Below are 7,818 nucleotides of genomic sequence, written 5' to 3'. Positions count from 1 at the left end.
CATGAGTTTGACAGCTCTTACTTTCAAACTCATGAATGAACTTTTGCAACCTCCATTGGTTGTCCTGTGCTCACGTGATCCCAGCTGGCTCATTGCACTAAGTACGCCGCTGGGTCACACACGCACAGCGGGTCAGTGAGAAGAAATGCAATGCGGGCCAGGATTGAAATGTCAGCGCGCCGGGTAAGTGCACATCGGGGGCTTGCACGCGAGGCAAGCTCCCGATCCTAATTTCAGGGCCATTGTGATGGATGTCATCAACTGGAATAGATATGTTCTGCGGTGAATGGATTTTATGTTAGATGGGGCCCAGAATAAATGCTCAGGCTATGTTTTATAAATTCTTAGAACAGAAGGAGAATGCTGCAGTGCTGGAAATCTGAAATAAGGGCAGAACATGCAGTAAACAGTCAACAGGTCAGGCAGCATCTGTGGAAACTGCAGCGCAGGGACTGGAGGGTGTGCTGCACACTAGGATTAACATTATTATTTAAGTTCATAAGTTTCCTTTGTTTAGCTTTGTGCTAATGTTCTTTGTTAGTTTTTACCTCTAAAAAGGCGCAATTGTGTTTTTTTGTTTGACACTGGGACATCCCGGTCTTTCCTTGTAGCTTTACTAAGGAAAGACATCTATGGAAGTTCTTGTTAGAATTCTAAGACTTGTATGAATATATGAATGAGCAGCCTGTCTCCTGATCTTATGGGTTTGAATGGATTGGGAATTCCGCTCTTCTTGTTAACATTCTTGTTCTGAAATTTGCTGGCGTCATCTGTTTGTTCAATGACTGCAATTAAACCCAATCAGCAGGGGAGCCGGCTTTCTGACTGGATGGAATTTCTCTTCAATAAATAAGGGGCTTTTTTTTCAACGTGTCAATTGGAGAATCGCTCCCAGCATCACAACCAACCATCGAATCATCGAATCTAACAGAAAGGGATAAAATGTCTCTTGGTTTTCTAATCAAGCTCAAGATTCTGTGGGTGATTAATGAGATACAAATGATTTATTACCCCTTCCTGGCTGCAGTCGGTGTCCCAGGTAAGTTACTACCTGGGTCAGGTACTTCAGGAACTGGAGAATAAAAGTATGTGACATCTTATTCTGTGTGGGCAGCTCTTTGTTTTATTACTTTCCTTATATGACAGCAGTAACTACACTTCAAATTACTGCTCAGGCAGTATAGCACTATTGGACGTCCGGAGGTTGTGAAAGATCCGATAGAAATGAGAACTGTTCTTTCTTTCCAACTTTCATTCATTCTTTCTTTCTTTCTTTCTTTCCTTCTTTCTGTCTTTCTTTCCAACTTTCTTTCTTTCTTTCTTTCTTTCTTTCACTCTTCCTTTCTTTTACTTTTTCCATTCTTTCCTTTTATAGATTTCCAACTTTCTTTATGTTGTGTGTTTAATGTTGACTCATGTTTCTTTTATTGTTGTCAAAGAAAATCTTGCAATTTTCACCAAATTTTTCCTTCATTCTTTATTTCTTCCTTTTCTTTTTGTTTTCTCTCTTTATTTTTTCTTTCATACTTAATTCCTCCCTTCCTTCATTGCTTCCTTCCTTCTTTCTTTCTTTCTTTCTTTCTAACTCTCTTTCCTTTTTGCTTTCTTCCTTATTTTCTTGTGTTCTTTCTTTCTTATTTCATTCACTCTTTCTTCCTTTCTTTCCTTTCCTTCACTTTTTCCCATCTTTCCTTCTGTTGTAGATTTCCAGCTGTGTTGATGCTGTGTGTTTAATGCTGACCCAGGTTCCTTTTATTGTGGTGAAGAAACTTTAGCAATGCTCGCAAACTATTTCCTTCCTTCTTTCTTTCTTTCTTTCTTTCTTTCTTTCTTTCTTTCTTTCTTTCTTTCTTTCTTTCTTTCTGTCCTTATTCTGTTCTTTATTTCATTCATTTGCTCTTTACCTTTTATCTCACTTAATTTCATTTTTTTGTTTGGTTCTTTCATTTTTTCATTCTTTCTGTCTTTCACTCTTACCTTATTCCGTTCTTTATTTAATTATTTCACTCTTTCTCTCCTCCTTACTTAATTTATTTGTTTCTTTCTTTTAACCTTTCTTTCTTTTTTCTTTCTGTCTTTCTTTCTTTCTTCCATTCTTTATTTCATTCTTTTGTTCTTTCTCTTTCTTCTTATTTAATTTATTTTTATTTCTTCTATCCTTTCTTATGCCTTGCTTTCTTTTCATTCTTTATTCCTTCCTTTATTACATTCTATCACTCTTTCTCTCTCTTCTTTCTTAATTTCTTTCATTCTTTCTCCTTTCCTTCCTGCATTTCTTTCTTCATTTCGTTCTTTCTTTCTTTCTTTCTTTCTTTCTTTCTTTCTCTCTTTTTTAATTTATTTCTTCTTTCCTTCCTTTCTTTCTTCCTTTTTATTTTTTTCTTCATTTCTCTCTTTCTCTTTCACTCTTTCTCCCTTTCTCTCTTATTTTCTTTCTTTTCCTTCTTCCTTTCTTCGTTTTTTGGTACTTTTCCTCTATTTTTCCCTTTCTTTATACATTATTACTCTCTTTCTCTCTTTCTTCTTTATTGCTTTATTTTCATCTTTCTATTTTTCTCTGGTGTTTGTGTTTTATAATGGCACAGGCTCCACTGATGTGAACTCGCAATCACTGGTTCAATGCAATGACTGGTGCGTCCTAACTTGTCACAATAGTTACATTTCAGCCAATCGCTTTAAGACCCCATTGTTCTTTCAGTCTACAGCAGGAGACATGTCCTGCGATTATTTTCTTTCCTTGCTGTAAATACTGAGTCAGAATGTCAGATGATAAATTGCTTTATGACCTCACACAGTCTTCGGATTCTGCAGGATTCTTTCATTTATTTTGTTGTACAAATCAATCCTAACAGATAAATCAGAAATGCATCGATGATCCAATATGATTCAGCTGTCTCACTTTCCAACGTTACCTGCTCTATGTCAGTGTCACAGTTTCTGAAATGTTACGATAGAATAGTAAGATTGATTTACTGTTTATTATTACGCAACTCATTTAATGATTTAATTTGAGTAATTAATTAGCATTATTAATTAATCCCATGCATCCGTGGTAAAGTTCTTCATATCTCTGTGTAGGACACTTGCCATTTTGGTACTGTTCATCGTATCTCTCATTTGTATCCACAATGTTTGAAAGGGGAATGTTTTGCGATTGAACCCACTCGATCAATGATTGTGTCATGCTCTGTTCATTAATTGCAAATCGACTGATTTCACAGCATCTGAGGGAGAGAACAAGATTAACATTATTTGTCTAGAATTAAGCTCTTTGCTGAAATCTCAAGATGGTGTGTTATATTATCATTCATATTATGCCTCAATTTACAAGAAATGAGCATTGTTACAAATGTTACATGTAATTCAATTCCAAAACCTACCATGAGCTACACTAAATGTTAATTTTTTGCCTTTGTAGATTTAGTGACTCTGTATATACAATTACCGAGCATGGAGCGTAGTGTGACTGTAACTCGTCTGAACCAATGATTGACCATTGGTAATCCAGGAGCAGAGGATCTGACTGTGCCTCACGTCTCACATCCAAAACAAGCAGGGATACTGTATTTAATATGTCAGGCCAGTAGCAGAAAAGTGGAAGAAATACATTACAAGCATTGAATGGGAAGGTTTGATTTCTGAAATTATACTCAAGCGCTCAATGGTTTGAACAAAATTGACCACAGTAAGTGCATGAGCAAAGAGTGGGTGTTGCTAGCTACCTGTTCCATTCAGAGTGCTCCTACTAATCACCCACTCCTCTTACTCCCATGCCCTTTTTCGCATCACCCCACCTCAGGACATTTAGTTCAAATATAACACCACTGCAACAAACTCACACACACGCCGCAATGCAACTTTCAAAATGTCCCAACTGTTGCAAGTGAGGCTCCCAATTCCCAATTGGATGCATTTGTATATATACTAAACTCTAGTTTCTGTTTTTAACCTTGGTTTGTTTAACAAATGCGATGCAGACTTTTCATCCTCTCGAGCCATTCAAATAGATACTGGATGAGTTTTAGCTTCGCTCCATCGACCAGCCTTGGTTCCATATGCCTAAACACCCTTGTCTATCAATAATCTATCACTTTCAATTTGATATTTTACTTGAGCCACAACCTGAAAAGCATTTTTGGGGAGAGAGGTCCCGATTTATACTTCCCTTCTTGTAAGAACATAAGAAAATAAGAAGTAAGAGCAGGAGATGGCCATACGGCCCCTCGAGCCTGCTCGGCCATTCTATATGATCATGGCTGATCATCGACCTCGACTCAACTTTCCCTCCAGATCTCCATATTCCTTGATTCTCCTTGGATCCAAAAATCTATCTCAGCCTGGAGTAAAGAAGTGCTTCCTTGAACCCTTGAACGGCCTAGCTTTAATTTTAGTGACTCCGCCAAAAGAGATATTAGGTTACCCCTATATACTCTATCAAATCCTATAATCATCTTAAATGGATCACCCGTAATATTATATACTCCAGGGAATACATTACTAGCCTGTGTAATTTGATCACGTTGTGTCACTTAAATGACGATTCATCGCTGGCACGCCGAGTACAACCCCTGTCTCCAGGATGCCCTATCACAGGTAGAATAATCACGATCCATCACTGGATGCAAAGCCAAGCTGCACATTTTCGAAGCGTTTCAGGTAATTGTGAAGAACGTTAATGTCCCTGTTATATAACGGACTGTTACTTCCATGCAAACACGAAAAACTACTGTTAATGCCCCGTGTCTTGTGAATGATTATCGTATTTTATTGCTGCACACAGTTAACGTGGTGACGATTGCGATCCTGTCTCGGGGAAAGTGTGGACTCTCCAAATGTGTCACTCACTGCCTAGTGGCCATGGCAGCGGCAGATCTACTGGTCGTGATCATCGATCTGATACTGAGGCAGATTCCTATTGTTTATCGGAAAGAATTTTTGTTTTTGAGGGAAACTAGAGTGTGTAATATTCACGCCGTCCTGCTTTATGCCACCACAGACTGTTCTGTCTGGTTCACAGTCACTTTCACTTTTGATCGATTCGTGGCCATTTGTTGTCAGAAGGTGAAATCTAATTATTGCACCGAGAAAATGGCGTCTGTGATTCTAGGCACAGTGACTGTGCTGAGCTGTTTGAAGAACATTTTCGGGAATTTTCTATATACAAGTCAGTATTGGCTTTCTAACACTCCCTGGTTTTGCCACGTTACCCTTGTTGTATCACGTTCACTGGTCTGGGCCGTGGTTGAATTAATGAATTATATCTTAACGCCATTCAAGCCGTTTCTTTTGATTCTACTGTTCAATGCTTTAACAGTCAGGCACGTTTTAGTGGCAAGCAGAGCCCGCAGAAGACTCCGGGCTCGGAGCAGTGGCGAGAGTCCCAGTGACCCAGAGATGGAGAGCCAAAGGAAATGCACGATTGTACTGTTCGTTACATCAGGGAATTTCATACTGTTATGGGTGGTGTTTATGGTCTGTTCTATACTGAGGCGGTTGGATTACTTGGGATATCCTGCCCCTCTGCCCACATTTGTACCTGAAATCGGCTTCATGCTCCAGCTCCTGAGTTGCTGCACCAACCCTTTTATTTATGCTGTGACCCAGAGGGAATTTACAGAGCAATTGAGGAGAGGAGTGAAGTATCCCCTCGCAATGATGAACAAATTAAATAGATGAGAAGGGCTAACACTTTCTAACAATATCCTGTATTTTTGTTTCATGTGTAGATTTCACTGGGTTCCATTTGGCCTTTATATTTTCGGAAACATTTCACAATCTGGTCCAGTGTTAAAACGCAAGTTAATATCATAGTTCGGGACCTTCTCGCCTTTTTGCGCAAGGACAGGACCTGGACACAAGCTATCTACAGCTGTGGTTTTAGCAGGTACTCGCCCAGGAGTGGGTAGCTGCTTTACTCAGTCTCATGCTGAGGTCGCAGTACAAGGGTGTTTTGGGAATGAGTCCTTGTTGTGACTGATTCCAAAAAATAGACAAATCGTGTGAAATTTCCCGACATTCAGACCGGGTTTAGATCCTCAGAGTTGACAGCTTTATCCGATCTGTGCTAGTCTGTAAAGGAAGACTTGTTTTAAAAATAAAGATCAGAAAAATTTAAGGCAGCAGGATGGTTGCGATATATATTAATCTCTGCCTCGTCACTGGGAAAGATATTGAAAAGGAATCAATCTATATTAAATTCCAGTCAACCCCGTGCGTTCGTCTAAGCCTGTTCTTCATTTTGTACATTTCCGGGCAGGTGCCGTTCTGATTAAAGTGAACATATTGCATCCCATTCAGTGTTATGTATGTTTTACCTGTTGTTGAATGAAACAGAATGTGACCTGAAATAAATGACATTTTGCCCAGTGATAATTTCGTCCACATATAGAGTTCTTGCCAAATTAGTTGGGAATAATGGCCCGCATTTTCCAATCCCTACGGGTGTGTACGAGCTGTGTACACACCTGTCGGGAGCTCATAAGTGCCGGATTCACGCATGTGAAGCTCATGCCCTGAAAACCGGCCCTTCCGATCTGTCAAGCATCCTCTCGGCTGATCATGCACCTGCAGAAGAGAAGGGCCACTGCGGATGAGCGTTCCGCTTTCTGCAATATCTCCGCCTGCTGAAATCTCTTTAAAATGTTTTGCCTGGTAAAAGGAGGCGTAAGGCCTGCTTTTACCAGCAAAGAGTTTAAAAAAGTAAAAATATTTTTTTACACTCATTTATCATTTAAAATACATTTCAAAAAGGTAAGTTTATTTTAACCCCGTAAAATTTATATATCTTTTTGAAATAATTACATTTTTGTTTAAAATATTTAATTTAATGTAATTTTAAATAATTTTAAAAACGTGATTTAAAAAAATATATATTTATTGTTCTGATATATTTTTTCATTGATGCCCATTCATAATTTTGACAGGTCTAAGCTGAGAGACCTGTCAAATATATGAAGGGGGATTCCCTTCTTTCATTGGTTCCTCATGGCGCACATGATCCCAGGGACGCTTGCGAACCGCCTGTGCCCGTGGGAGACCTGGGCCCTACGCATTTCGTAGAGCAGAGGCTCAGGAGTGGAACTGTCCGGACCTCCGGAGCCCTCAGGTAAGGGCGCATGCAGGAATCCTCTGATTGGAAAATACGGGCCGACATTGCTTAACAACTGGGTTCCTGTGCAGCACACTCCTTGGTCCCAGTATGGGAAACTACCGTGTCCCGTACTGCACATTCAGTGTTACCATTACAGCACTTCCCCATTCCCAATACCGCATACTCCCTGATTCCGAGACTGCACACTCCCGGATACCGTTACAGCACATTCCCTGGTCACATTACTGCACATTTCCCGCTCCTGCTACAGCAGCAATAGAAAACTGCTTGTAGTTCTCATCCGGAAAAAGCAAGTTACCGGATTTCTTAAGGAAGTGACTAATTTAACTGAACAGCAGTAGACACCTGCAGCAGACCCGAGTTGGCTAGAGTTTGCAAATTTAGATAAGCGTCATACTCTCTGTAAAATGTATATAATGTCTGTGTATTCATTAAACTACTGTTAACACATTATCATGAAATCTTTTTAAATTTTCATTAAAAAAATCTCTCCAGAATAAACTCATTCCACCATCCCTGTTGTTATTTGTGCCGAATCTCAAATATCGGTGTTGGCATCAATAGTCCAGCAAGACTTGCGACTGTGCCTGTTATTATACCTGTCTATGCTGAATAGCTACATACCCGGTGTGTTGAATGGGTTAATACCCAGTGTGTTAAATGGTTATTACCCAGTGTGTTAAATGGTTATTACCCAGTGTGTTAAA

The sequence above is a fragment of the Somniosus microcephalus genome, unplaced genomic scaffold (assembly GCF_052327205.1).
Source record: "Somniosus microcephalus isolate GS21.2 unplaced genomic scaffold, FLI_Smic_1.0 scaffold39, whole genome shotgun sequence".
In the NCBI taxonomy this organism is placed as follows: Eukaryota; Metazoa; Chordata; class Chondrichthyes; order Squaliformes; family Somniosidae; genus Somniosus; species Somniosus microcephalus.
Note: the sequence above shows the minus strand (reverse complement) of the source record.